Source organism: Vanacampus margaritifer, chromosome 19 (assembly GCF_051991255.1).
Source record: "Vanacampus margaritifer isolate UIUO_Vmar chromosome 19, RoL_Vmar_1.0, whole genome shotgun sequence".
Classification (NCBI taxonomy): domain Eukaryota; kingdom Metazoa; phylum Chordata; class Actinopteri; order Syngnathiformes; family Syngnathidae; genus Vanacampus; species Vanacampus margaritifer.
Genome location: NC_135450.1, coordinates 6,219,771 through 6,235,260, shown reverse-complemented (window position 1 = coordinate 6,235,260; position 15,490 = coordinate 6,219,771).

The following is a 15,490-nucleotide window of genomic DNA, read 5'->3' as shown; positions in this document are numbered from 1 at the left end:
AAAGAGTGCAGGACAAAGTCAGCCATTATCCAATTACATGTGAGCAAATCAATATAATTAGGCCTGTAGATATGGTTAAGAGTATCTACTAAAATATATATTGCGTTAAAATGGAGAAGAAAGGTGTTTAAGGGAAATTGAGGTGAGATACTAGCTATGCCACCAGTCCAGGGTTTAATCCAATGAGGACCAGCAGTAGCGTAAAACCTGGATGGATGAAAAAAAGACACTATCCAGACAGTCAGGATTAACATTCTATGTAACAACTTTCAAACCTGTTATTGTAAAAGAGAATGGGTTAAATGTACTCCAATGACCTGCACAGTCACGAGATCTCAATCGCAAACTTCAAACACCACTTTGAATGGGTTTGAACTCAAGAGTCAAATCATGAATAGGCTTCTCTTACAAATTATGTGATGTTATCTGGTCCCTGAGGAATGTTTCAAAAATGCTTTGGAAGCCCTGTGACAAAGAATTAAGGCATTCCTTCAAATAAAGTTGCATTTGGCGATATACCGCAATATTATAACACGCAATTCTCGTATCGATTCAATATGCGGCCGAATCGATGTTTAAACATCAATTTTCGATGGAAATATTCAACAAAACATCTTACATGGGATTAGGGTTCGCACTTGGCACAGCATGGAAGAATGTTACATTAACTCATTTACTCCCAAAAACGTATAAATACGTTCTATTTCAAATGTTTTAAGTGTCCCAAAGATGTATTTACATGTTTTTTATGAGTGTTTTTTTCTATGCTAGAGCATAGAGAAGGCTTTTTTTTTCTTTTTTTCTGGAGAGCTCAGTATTGTTTATTCGGTATTTTACCGATTTGACATGTCATCATCATTGCTCTCTTTTTAATTTTTTTGTGTATGTGCATGTGCGCGTGTGTGTGTGTGCGTGCGTGTGAGTGTGTATTCATTAGTTCACTTAAAACCTATTAAAAATCCCATACCGTTCACCTAAACTGAATACTTCAGAATCCAGCTAGAGTCGTGAGGTTGTCAGGAGACCCGAGGAAGGATCAAAGAAAAGAAAGGAAAGTGAAATCCAGCACCGACCAGACATTACCTATTACCCACCGGGTTACCAACCAGAGTCTTTCACCAACCCCAGAAACATCGAAATTCCAACAAATTAGGGAGACTTCAAGAGACCAAAGGTAAGACTGAGCAAAGGAAGGACAGATGAAGCAGAGTGAGATCCACAGACACCAGCCTCCACCGATTCAACACCAGAGGAAGAAGCAGATTGTATTTGAGTTTCGATAGATGCTGGTGTGGTGGATCTGGCATTCATGAAAATCTCCACCAAAGAGGGGAGCCGTCGACCCCTGCCAGGACAGAGCAAGCGCAACAACTCAGGGCCTTCCAGGCCACGGCACCGCCAAGGGAAAACCCCCGTTTCCCGCAGGGGCCACCGGCCGGAGAGCAAACCCAGGAGCGCCCCCCACCCCAACACGGCCCGCGCCCCCCACCCCAACACGGCCCGCGCCCCCAACCCAACGCAGCAGGATGGGGCACTGCAGGCCTGCCAGGCACCCCACCGGTCCACAGCCCCCGCTCCCCCCACGCCCCCCTGTCTGATTAGCTGTTAATCTAGCCATCTGGCACATTTAAATCAAGAGTGCCATCTAGAGGAGTACAAAAATATAACAAGTGCTGCATGAAGCTTCATTTGTCTACCACTACTGATTAGTATTTTCAAAATTTTGAGTATTTTTTTTGTTGTTGCATTAATCAACTTATAGATTTGTATCGTGATTAATTGGTATTTAATCGGACCTATAGATCGTGATTTGGATCGAATCGCCAGGTTCTAGGCAATTCACACCCCTAGTCAGATGTTTGCATTTTGTTTATGTGAATGTTCACTGTGTAATGTGACTATTCAGCATGTCCACACTTGAGGCCATTTAAAATCCCAAAAAGCAGATGCTAAATTGTGTGTGATTTTGATATTTTTCTAAAATCCTGAATAATTGTGGCAAATTGCTCTTTCACTCACGCCAACAGATTGTGAATGCTGTTGGCAACAGGTGTAAAAGTGATGGAGTCCATTCTACTTAAAGGAAGGATTTTCCTCTTTTGGTATACAGTAACTGATGTTTTTCACCATAGAAAGTATGGGAGAGCACTGCAAGTCCAAAATGAAATTTGAAATGATGGAATTGGAAGTGTAAGAGGAAGCCAAACATAATGCTGCGTTATGGGATTTTTTAATTTAATTTAATTTCTTACTTTTGAAGAGGCATGAAAATGCACAAAAGCCATGTATGTAAAAATGGAATGTAACCTATCCCGTTTAAAACTTGGGGCAACACAAATATAAAACTGCTCTGGGAGAAGCCAGCACCAATTGAAACCATAGACTCTTCTTGTGAATGGCAAAGAAGTCAGCCGAAGTTCCAAAACGGCATTGCTGAATAAATGAAACAGTATGTCTCAATAATAAGTAAGACATCTGGCAACTGTTTGAAACTGTGGGTGGAAAATGCATAACATGCCCTCTTTAATTGCTACAGTGTAGAATGTTGAAGTGCAATATTTAGTATCACATTAATCACACATTAGTGCAAAAATATATGACAATGTACGTAAAACTCGCTCTAAAATAAATGACCAAAATACAGAAATTGTATTCTTGAATGTCAAAGTCTCAAAGGGTAATAAATTAAAACCTTCCGCGTTAATCAAAATGAATAGATCAATCTAATTCATTGGGGAGAAATTATTCAAACTGACTCATGGCCTTTGGCAACACTTGTGTCAGAAAGCATGCGGCTTGACTGATGTGACTTGTGATAGATGCCTTGTGTAAAAGTTTATACCACAGCATTTCAGTCAAATGAATCTCCTGAGTAAATTGGAGCATTCAAACTTTGGTAGTGTGATTTAAACCGAAGCCAAAGCATGTGCTGGACACACGTCAAGAACATGTCGCTAGCAGCAGTCATGATGACTAAGAAGTTTTACAGAATGCCACCCGTGCCTTTAGAACTGTGAGTTGTTACCTAATTGGCATGTGAAACTGCCAAGTTGACTGTTTGTTTTGCTTTGCAAGAATTAGAAAATGTATAATGCTGCATTATGCTAGCAAAGACTAAGATACTATGTCAACTATACTATACAACTGATAGTAACCAGAGACTGGGTTGAACAACTATATAAAACGTTTTAACCTAAAGTAACCTGAATAAAATTCCCAAGACAAGGAACACAAAATGCTTGATGCACTTCCTGTCTACGCCTGCATAGTCTTACAGTTCCTCATTCCTGCGTCTGTCCACATGTTGCTCACATCCAAACTTTTCACTATATCTTATTAATATACCCCTTTTTATGCTGTGCATTGTCGCCCTCAGTCATTTTTCTTGAATTGAGTGGACGTGTAGCAACCCGAAGTAGGCATGTAGAATAAATCACGATGCTACCTCGCAGCGGCAGTGAATTCAAATCTGAGCGTTTTGTAATATAAGCCTTTTGTCAGCTATTGCATCCAATCCACAAACTGCATATTATTAGGCCTAGTCACGTCAAAGCCAAGTCAGTACACATCAGTGACCTTGTGGTAGAGTGTCTGCCCTGAGACTGGGAGGTTGTGGGTTCAATCCCCGGGCGGGTCATACCAAAGACTGTTAAAATGGGACCCATTGCCTCCCTGCTTGACACTCAGTATAAAGGGTTGGAATTGGGGGGTTTGATCACCATGTGATTCCCGAGCGCAATCATTGCTGCTCACCGCTCCCTCAGGGGATGGGTTAAATGTGGAGAATGAATTTTGCCCCCACTTAGTTGGGTGTGACAATCAGTGGAATTTACCTTACCTTACCTTACCTAGTATAAGACCAGGTGCAAGGGCAACTAAGTCTTGTGGATGCATGTTAAATGTTGGCTGAAAGAAGTGCAACCATTAGCTCCTTTTATATTGTTTGTTTTTTATCTTGACATTCTGTTGTCTTATTGCAATGCTCTTATTTATTTCATCCTGACTTTGTATTGCTTTGTGATGTGTATTTTAATATGGGGGACTACAGATGCAAATTAGCAACTGCTGCTAAAATCTGGCATATTTACAACTTAATTTGTTGTTCATTAATGTGCATTGCCCCTTTCAAATAAAATGAAATGAAAAAAATTAAATGTCTGCCATCTAATGGTAAATGGTGATATTGCAATGTAAACGGACCAGGCTGCAAATAGCAAAAAAAAAAAAAAAGTGTAATTGACGTCCGTAGAAATGCAATGCAAAAAAATAAAATACAATCGTGACCAAAGTGAAACCCAAAATATTCTACAAAAAACACTGTCAGAAGGATGGAGTTTGGTGGAGGACCCAAATGCAGGGAGCAAAAGCAGCCAGGCAAGGATGCAGTTAAAAAAGGGATTTAATTAAGAAAAAGGCAAACAAGGTACTTGGCGAAAATAACAAAATCAACAATATCCAAAAACACAAGTCAAAGCAACAAACCAAACAGGAACACTGCAAAGCAAGGAAATGATGAGGACAGGACATGGCATGGATGTGACAGCGGCAATGACTTGACAAATACACACAGTAACGAGACAACAAGAGACACCTGCTGGGTGACCGAGATGACAAGCACAGGAGGACATGATAAAACTTGACGAGACATTGACAAAGGGAGACACACTAGGAAAACATGACCAATAAAACAAACCAAAACACAGACCATGACAAACACTGCTAAACCTCAGATATATACCCCCCCAACCAAAAAAGGGGCTTACTTGCCCCCCAAATATCCAAAACAAAAAAAACAAAAATGGTAAAAAAAAACAAAAAAACCTGTTAACTCTTTCACTGCCACTGACGTTAAAAGACGTCAAGTAAAAACCTGCGGAGGGCCACCAATGACGTTGAAAGACGTCATCCAATTTTTTTATTTTTTTTTTTGAAACGGGTGGAGGGAAGCCTTGGCCAGCTGTGGTGAAAGTTTCAAGCAGATCTAGTTAGCCTAATGACTATTTTTGGACCCTAGATGGCAGCAATGACTCTCTTTTGACAAGATTGGGTAGGCGTCAGTTGAAGACGTGAGGCGGAGCTAGAGGGGACAATGGCTGGGGAAGGGAAGAGAAGAGAACATGGCGACCGGTTTGCAAGCAGCTCACGCTCGAGCATTTTTTTTCAAAGACTGAAAGCATCGACCAACGCTATAAAGAGCACATTGATGACGACGATGATCATCATCGATGATGATGATGGTGACTCCGAGGTTGACGGCGAAGTTGGAAGCGTTGACGCGACGGCTATGACGACGTCATAAAAGGTTCACGGGCTAGCGATGCCAACACGGGAAAACGCGGAGCACAACCAAGCACGCTCAGGCGGACGTTCAATCGGACGACGAAGAGTGCCCCGAGAATGCATATTCATCGGAGGAGTGTGTACAGTCTGCTACTTGCTATTATTCCCCGGAAAAAAGGCCGTCTGCACGCGAAACGGACAATGGAAAGTGAAAGTAATCTGTTGTACAAACCCTGCTCCCTCTCCTTGCACGCAGGAGAGCGTTACAAAAAGAAAAACTGTATTTGAAACATCCACATAATTGTAAATAGTACCACAGTTGCACACATTTGTAAATAGTTTGCGAAATTGTTTTGTCAAATTGTTACACTGTTGAATGGAAATAAACGTATTTTGCAAACTAAAAACACTTTTTCATTGTTGGTGGTGGTGTATTACAGAAGTAAAGCACTATTTAGGTGTTTGTGGCATCATTCATGGACAAAAAGAAGTGTACAATTCACTAGTGCATGAAATAACATCGTTTCACAAAAACTTTTTCTCAGATTTTTGTTTCAAAACAGAGCATTTCGGTGAAAGTAATCATTTTCTATTGTTGATTAGTGAAGAACGGAATAAGGTAGAAACAAACTTTTTTTTCAACATTTTCTGTGGACCTTGAAAGATCAGTCAAAATGCTTAAATCGGCTGGCACTGGCGACATCCCGTTTCTGAAAACATCTGGCAGTCAAAGAGTTAATAATGAAAAGCTGTGAGTTTTTCGGTGCGTCACTGTCATTGAGGAAACAAAATAAATAATTAAATAAATAATCAAGGGTCTTCTCAGAGTGCTCTTGTCTTCTCAAGCTTCAAGTGTATTTAACTCAGATTTAACTACAGGGTTCAACTGCTGAGCTTAGTAAGCATGACCTCATTCCCTCTTCCCTTCTTTTGCTATCTCATTGTGGTAGACGAGATGACCTAAACATGTGGTAGACTAATGCTGGTCTTTTAATAGCTGTCTGCAAATCACACAGGTCAGCACTGACAGAGTGCAATTTTATTTTTGTGATGCCTTATCATCAAATGGACTCTCTTGCTCTTTAAAATAACATTGTGTAGATATCATGTTATTAATTTGCCCACTGTGTTCCCTTCTCAAAGGTTTCTTCGGGGGGTTGGGCTCAGACCAGGGACTTCTGGGTGATCTGCCATCTTGTAAAAGCCCCTTTAGTCTCTTTTGTGATTAACAGCTATAAATAAACTTGACTTGATTTAAGTTCTCCTATCCAAGGTCTAACCAGCAGCCACTACATTTCCCCGAAAGGGATCTAGAGGTTTAAAAATCATAATTATGGGAGTCTATATTTCCTGGTGAAACCGAATCCCAAAATCAGTAAGCTATCTGATGGTTTTAGAAGAGAGGCAATATTTTAGCCAGGCCAACTGTGATAGATCAAATGTGGAAAATGAAAGTGATGCATCCAAAAAATAGAACATCCCAAAAAGAACAATGATAACATTGTGTGACTAAATACAAGGCAAGCATGGATGGTGGCTGCAGTTAGACACGCTTGTGGTACATGATGGCGACTCAAACCATCCGCTAAACAGCGTGACTCATGTTAGACACACTACTGTACGCCTGTAAAAATCCCCCATCTCAAACACTTTCGCGCTCATTAATTGCATGTTCGCACCGTCCCTGGATGGAAAAAAATGTTCTCATGGATCATGTTTGTTATGTCAATGTCAAAAAGATAATAAATAAAGACGGACATAGAGCGGTGATGTCATTGCAGGGAATGCTGGGGGAATTTGGAGTGACAAAACTTCCCAAAAATTCAGCAGCTGATATACTTTTGTATTTGAGACATTTATTTTGTGTTTCCTGGCAAGACTACTATTTGATTTAGGGATTTAAAAGCCGTTAATGGGTGGGATTTTACTTCATGTTAACACCTAACTTCCCTCTTGTTATTTCGGCCTGTTCCTTCATGCTTCCCATATTTCTAAAGTGCTGTCAGGAAACTTAATCTTACTTCCAATATCCCAGAGCGGGGGAGATTTATTGCTAGCTTGAGGGTACTCAGGACTTTGAGAAAGGCTCCATAGCAGTATATGTGACTTTCATTTCAGCAGCGGGACGCTCTGAAAAACACAGGAATGTCCTCACGCTGCTCTGGCGGAATTTTTGTCGGGAATTTCCCGCTATTGTGTGTGCGTACATTTGTGCAGCGCCTGAACGACTACAAACAAGTCTGACTGACTCGCATGGGTGTCTTATTTTGGAAAGGTGAACAACAAGCAATACAGGTGACAACACCCAAGGTAACCTCGTTTTCCCTTAATTACAACCTCTGGCTCAGGGTATTTTTCAAGTTTGAATCTGAATCAGATTTATCGTTTATAATGAATGGAAACACAAAGAATGGAGAAATTCAGACTTTATGCATTGCAATGAAATGGAGTAAATTCAAATAAATCAAACTGATAACATGCAGATTTTGTGCATTAATGTAGTATATACTATAGATAAGATGCAAAGTAATTTGTTTTTCGAAGAAGCAGTTAAAAAAAAAGAAATGCAGACTTTGACCAAGGTCAGAAGTGGGTAGAGCAGCCACAAATTGTAATCAAGTAAGAGTACTGTTACTTTAGCATAATATGACTCAAGTAAAAGTAAAAAGAACTCCTGCAAATAATTATTTCAGCAAGAGTAAAAAAAAACTACTTTTTATGAGTAAACAGTGAGTATATTATTAAATAATGCATGAACTTTACAACAAAAGACAAAAAAATTATTATTATTTTTTTGAATTATTTTTTTTGTGTGCACAAGAGAATTTGCCTATCCCATGAATATATATATACAGTATATATATACATATATATTCTCTAGATGTATATGAATATCTATATCTATCTATCTATCTATCTATCTATCTATCTATCTATCTATCTATCTATCTATCTATCTATCTATCTATCTATCTATCTATCTATCTATCTATCTATCTATCTATCTAAAATAACATATGCTGCAACAAATTCAACCACGATAAATTATCTTAAATTAACTGTTGTTAAATAACACAATAGACAGATTACTATTTATATAATGGGCACTATTTTCATGCCCATTGGGTTGAGTTTTTTGTGCCATTGTGCGATGGAACGCAGCCGACTGGCGACCAATCGAAGCGGCTCCCCTCGTTCCCATTAAAATCAGGGAGGTGGAAGATCACATTGGATGATGTATTTCACCAAGCGTTAACCGATTGGTTGGTGTCTATTTCATTACTCAAAAGCAACTTGAGTTTGGTCAACTTACATCTTTATCTCCAGTGCTGCGCATACATTGCAGATTATTTATTTATTTATTTTTATTTTTGTTTCTCTTCAATGCGCACAACTAGGGGTTAAACCAATTAGCCGATGATTTGACTTAACAACGCTGGTTCATTGTTAAAACTTGAAATCAACTAATTGCTAATTACATGTTGTTAACATTTCATTTTCCAATTCATAGTGGCTTTCCGATTAGCCCATCAGTTGCCGTACCCTGACTATAATTGTGACTCTGCGGTGTCTGGTTGAAAAGGTGACAAAGTTGGAATACATGTGCCAACATGTGTTCATATTTAGATTTTTAAGTATGGAACTTTCAGTAACTTCAACATATTAGCTAAGGGACAGGAAGTGCAACTGCCTCACGCTATTTCCACATGCTAGTCCCTAACACACTGGCCACTAGCCAGTTGCTAGTGGACGTCATAGCTAACAATATACTTCTGCGTCTTCTGGTGATGCATCAAACTTGTTTGTTTCTTTAAAACAGCATCACTCTAACGGGAATATCATGAAAAAAAAAAGAGTTAGGTCAAAGTAATAACAAATGCCATTAGTGGAGACTTTATAACATAATCCAGACGCACAGTCACCCAGCCTCCCTCATTTCCCGGCTGGCCATGATCCCCAGAGGGAAGGCTACATCCTAAGCTAACCTGGCCCACACTAGCCAAAGTTGTTACACCCACGGTGTGAAGATGTTACAAATCCTCGCATCCATAACATCAGCTCAAATACATTTAGTACAAGGCAGCGTCCGTTGAAGTTGAGTAGCAACTGAACATGGAACACGGTGCAAAGCAAGAGAAGAAGAAGACAGAGAAGCCATGCTAACCACTCTTAGAATCAAGAGAAGATAAGTGTCTAAGTGGTACACTTTATTGGTCTTGCTGGAAAATGAACAGGGGAGAGCAACTAGCTACAAATGCTAAATTAGTATGAATATGGATGATTAGCTAATCAGTAAGTACGCACACTGCGCCTGCCCATAAACTGGAAATGGCTAGACGCTAACACAGTAAGTCAGTTGTTGCTCTTTCCTAAAAATATAGTTGTGTTTTATATTAATTCATATTTACATTTTTTTATTATTTTAGATTTTTTTTTTAATAATCTTTGATTTCCTCAAGATTTACATTTGGCAATGTTTTGCTTCATTTATGTTCCTGTTAACACAAAAAATAAGCAGTTTTATGTTTAGCATTTTGTTTTCTTACTGTAACAAAGGCCTTAAAACAAACACCAAACTGTAATTTTTGGCATACTTTTACACCCCTAATGACTCCTCTACAACAGTACCTAAAACTGTATACACACACAAATGAAAACATATCCAATTAATTTGTAGGAATACAACTCAAAGAATCTTCAAATTCTGCCATTTTGGCGTGTCAATTTTTGCAAAAGTGGTGGACTACCGCTGACCTCCAGTAGCACAGCTACTTGGAAGCTGAGAGAAAAAAATCCCCCAAACTTTCCCTCAGCACAAATCTGTCCCCCTGCTGCCAGGATAATGGGCTTGTCAGGCTTCCTATGATTCGCACTCTGCTGCGGATCCACTGGAGCTGACTGACGGGCCCGGCCGCCGCCGTCGCCTGACTGGCCCGTGCGCAGTGGTGGCCATGTGTGCTCCGAAATTACTTTTCCAGGGTAGAACAGAGGGCAGTGTTACATAGACAAGGCATAGTGGAGAGATGGCGATGGAAAGTGGGGGAAGAGGTGGGGGGGTTCCTTGGGATGCTTTCGCCAGATGTGTACAGTAGCGGTTGGCCAGGCGCACATCTGCAAACGTTTGAACTTACTTAGGGGAATTCCTCTCTCACTGTTTCTCTTTGTTAGACTGGATCCTCAGCGCGGGACAATGAGCTGCTTGACTGCCTCCCTCTGCTCGTCCTTTCAAATTTTCCCCTTTGTGTCACGAGCTGTTTCCCCACACAGACAAACAGGCCGATCTAGTTAGCGGCTTGAGCGGCGACAGATTTTTGGGTTTGGAGAAAATCAAAGGGAAGATTAAAACGTCAGCTTGTTCATAACTACTCTGAACTAGTTACAAACATTACAAGTACATAATGATTAATTAATTCTCCAAACAACTTCTCTCTCCTGTTCAGAATTTCCCACTCTAAAGTTTTTGAAAAACAGTAACACGATTTAAAAGGTGCCAAGCGGGTTAAATTTAGCGAAACGACTAAAAATATCGATTGTTTTGTTTCTCCGTGGGGTGGGCAAAGACGAACAAAAGCAGGGGGTTTCCTCTCTTACAGGATGTTGGGAGATTTCCTCATTGCAGAATTCCAAGATTTGGGACAATGGGCCTCATTCACTAATCTGAGTTTGGGAAAGTTTTCTTAAATTTGTCTGAATTCCTCAAGTCCAAGTTGGAATTCTTACATCTTTCCTCATTAATTGTAAGCATCTCGGAGTTGTAAGGACAAGAAAATAAAATCACGACATTCAGTAACTCTTAGTAATAAAAAATAAAATAAAATAAAAATAAATATATATATATAAATTTGATCCATGCTTCCATTGTTGGAAGTGTGAGAAAAATGCAGTCCCAAAATTCTGAGGGTATGAGATGATCTCACACTCTATCTGTCACCATCACAGGCACCGTAGGCCCCATAAAGTAAAGACGAGGCGATTAATTTTTTAAAATCTTAATTAATCGCATGACTTCAATAGTTAACTCACAATTAAATCAAAAATTTTATATCTGTTCTAAATTTACAATAAAATATTTTTCCCTAAGTTTTCATACTCTTGTTAACATAATAGTGGGGAAAAAATGTTAAACTAATATAAATATGGCTGCATCTTTTAGTCATTGATACAATAATTTCATATTAAGTTATACAATTGAGTTAAAATTAAACAGATGTACTGTACTGTAAAAAATTAGTGTGATATTGACAATTGTTGAGGTAATTTTCTGCAACAAGATGGTATAATTGCATTTGTAACACATTGGTGACAGATCAGTGCTAATCTCGTCTTTTACATGAAGTAACTTGTGAAATTCTACACATTTTTAAAATTGTAAAGTACAATTTAAACCCCAGTCTCCACAAATATATGCATTATTATTAAATTTATACTGCTAAATTTTGACTTGGACATGTCTGCTGCGTTGCAACTGGAATTCTCCCAGTACAGGCTTTCCAAGTAAGGGGTGGTCATTAATCGTGCGTTAAAAAAATTAGTGGCGTTAAGAAAACTTTAAATTAACTCAAAATTAACACACTAATTTTGACACCCCTAGTAAAGACAGTTGAGACAGTCGCAAAACGTGACATTTCCTACGGAACACCCAAAAAACAGTTGGGTCAAAAATAACCCAAAATTGGGTCAACCCAACTTTTTTTTTAGGGTTTTAGCCCCCAAAGTTGGGTCAAATTAAATGAATAACCAACTAATCAAAGGTTGTTTTGGGTTGTTTTGTGAGTTATTCATTGGACCCAACTTTTTGGGTTCAATGAATAACCCAATTGAATTGGGTCAAAAATGAACCAACCCAACTTTTTGAGGTATTTAGCATCAAATGTTAGGTTAAATTAAATAAAGAAAAACACTATATATATGTAAACTAACTACAAACTTTTTTTTAAAATAAAGTAAAAATGTATGAAAGTTTTTTTCTTGATATTTTCTTCTGTCTTTAATTCTCATATGTGTTAGTTAAAAATGTCACACACAAAAAAAGTGGTGCTAAACATGAAAAACTTTTTTTTTTATCTGCAAAAAAGTTATTTAAATATATATATTTTTATTTGGCTTGGGTCAAATAAATCTATTTGATTTATATTAAATTGAAAATTATGCTTTCAACCTAATCATGAATATAACGACAAAAAATAAAAAATTAAGCTGTAACAAATTACAGCAGGAGTATTTTGTGATATTTGTGATATTTTTGTGACCAACAGACAACAATAAGATTTTTTTGGCCCAAGGGTGGGATATGACTTATTTCCTATTTCCTTGTTCGCACCTCTTGCTTTTCATGTGAGAGGTGGTCGGCTATTTCAGGAGGAAAGTACCCAAAGTGTCTGGACCACAATGTGCATTACCATACCTGCCCCGCACCCAGGCACATGATTGTGAAGGGGATGTTTCTCCACAGTTCTCCTGTGACCGGCAGTTACATAAGTCCATCTGAAAAAGGAAACAGGCCTCCACCCTGCGAGTCACAAAATGAGCTGACCAGCCATGCTTCGTCAAACGGAGAATTGCAAAAAAATAATTTTCACCTGCAAAATCAGTCGGATTGTATATTTTCTGTTAAGTCAGCCTGATGGGCTTTCCTTTGTGGAAGCCTTTCTTCATGTTCTCTCCAGCCTTGCGTGGGTTTTCTGCTGGTTATGCGACTTCCTCCCACGTTCAAAAACATGCACGCTAGGTTCATTAAAGGCAATTGTTCATAAGTGTGAATGTTTGTCATGTGCCCTGCGATTGGCTGGCTGTACCTCGCTTCTTGCCAAAAGTCAGCTGGAATAGCCTCTAGCTCATGACCATGATGAGAATAAATGATACGGACAATTGATTGATTGATCAATTTTTGCTATTATAACAAATTCCAACCTGATATAATGAATTTTGACAATTTGAACGTTATAATCAAATTGCTTTATTTTGTTCAACAATACACTTACATAGGAGCGTTTTACAAAAACATACATTTTGCTAGAATACCTTTTTAATGTAGGTTCTCATAGTCAACATTTTCACTACCATTGTTGCAGCCACCTGCAACATGCAAAGTGGCAGCTGAAAGCAATAACTGCTCGGGAAATTCCACAACACAATGCATTTTTTTTTTATGTCTTCACCTTCCAAAATAGGCTTTTGTGAACTATTTTTTTTATTCTCAAATGAGTAGTAGAACTAGTAGTAAACTAGTTGTAACCATAATAGAAGGTAAGTAAAGCACAAGTGACATGGCAGTCCTGAGGGATGCAGTTAAAAATAAAAAAAATGACTCATTTTCAAAACACCATTGTTGCAAACACTAAAAGCCTAAACTACACACTTCTTGTTTATTGCAGGGTATTCTGAAATTGATCCCTCTTTATATTTTTTTTTTGCAACAAATTCAGAGTAACCACCAAATTCAGAGGTGGCAAATCCAGGTCCAGAAAGTAAAAACCCTGCCACAGTTTGGCTTTAGCCCCTGATGGTAGACGAGCACCATGGGACCTAGGTAAGGAGCTAGCTAGCTAGCACCTGAAAGTAAAAACCCTGCCACAATTTGGCTTTAGCCCCTGATGCTAGCTAGCAATCTAGCTAGCATCAGCTCCCATGGTGCTCGTTTACCTGCTAGTGAGCGAGCTAGCTAGCTAGCACCTGAAGGTAAAAACCCTGCCACAATTTGGCTTTAGCCCCTGATGCAAGCTAGCTAGCTAGCTCCCTAGCAGGTAAACAAGCACCATGGGTGCTAAACGAGCACAGTGGGAGCGAGCTAGGGAACTAGCTAGCTAGCACCTGGGGCTAAAGTCAAACTGTGGCAGGGTTTTTACTTTCTGGACCTGGATTTGCCACCGCTGGCGATTAAGCAAATAATCAACACTTAAGACGGGTCAATTTCATGTAAAGAGAACAAACACAAATGAGGCCTGATAAATAACAAAGATTTGGGGGAGAAAAAAATAATAACTAGCTAACCAGTGTTAGATATTATTAACATTTAAATTCTTTATTTCATATATTAACCATTGTTATACATTATTAACATTTTAATTCTTTATATTAACCATGTCGAAATGTTTTGTAGATGTGAGGTAGTGTTGAACTCAGTATAATTTGACCTTAAGCTGGAACATATTGTTTGGTCTAAAAAAATTCCTTCTCAGTGTTCTGTGCGAAAACACATTTAGTCCTTGAGAACAGAATCTGCTTCGAACACACACACACCCCTGACTCTGTTTGCGCCATCGCTCACGGAAAAGTACCCAGAGAGTATGTTTTGTCTACAAATGAAAGAGAGGCGGTCTGTTTAACTATAAGAAGCCATCTTCCCCGCGGAAGAGACACATTCGGCACTCTGAAATTCCACCTGTTACGTGATGTTTGGAGTCTGTCACGATGTCCAGAGATCTCTGTTTTTTAAATAAATCATCTTGCAAAGGTGTTTTTTCTTACATCAAAAATCTGTCTTCATATTTTTGGAACACACAAAAGAGGACAAATAAATTTAACCTCTTCACCAGCTAGCACCTAAAGCCAAACCATGGCAGGGTTTTTACTTTCTGGACTTGGATTTGCCACCTCTTCACAGGCCAGATTGGACCCCCAATGGGGCCCCACGGGCCGTATGTTTGACACCACTGTTTTAAACTGTAGCACCCACAAAGGATGCAAAGACTGGGGGGGGGGGGTGATACAGGAGACCAGGCAGTGTTGGAAATCCCCTTTCCTCAGCAGGTCTACCACATGTTGGGCCCCATGGAGGCTCACATCAAAGGGACTGCTGCTGTCCGTATATATTCCCTTCTTGGGTCTTTCTTTATGGCTCACTTTCCTTTTGTCTACCACTCCTCCAACCCCTCTTGCTATTTTTATTCAGGTATGTGCCTCATATGCCACAATGGAGGTGTGGTGGATTTTTGCTTTGGGTTGTGAGCCAGAATCAGAGTTTTGAGCTTCAATAACGCAGCAGCTTGAGTGACTAAAGAGAGAGAAAGAAAAAAACATTCTCCCTTTTGTGTTCTAAATTTCTATGTAATTTCTATTTAATATTTAAGTTTGACCTGCTGTGTAGGGCAGATGCCCCAAGTTGTGGGGCATAGTGAGCCTTTTTTGGTGTTTGGCTTTGAGATACAAATGATGGTCGCTCATGAATTCTGCCTAGCAACTCGGGGCACCAAAAAAGGTTGACTTGACC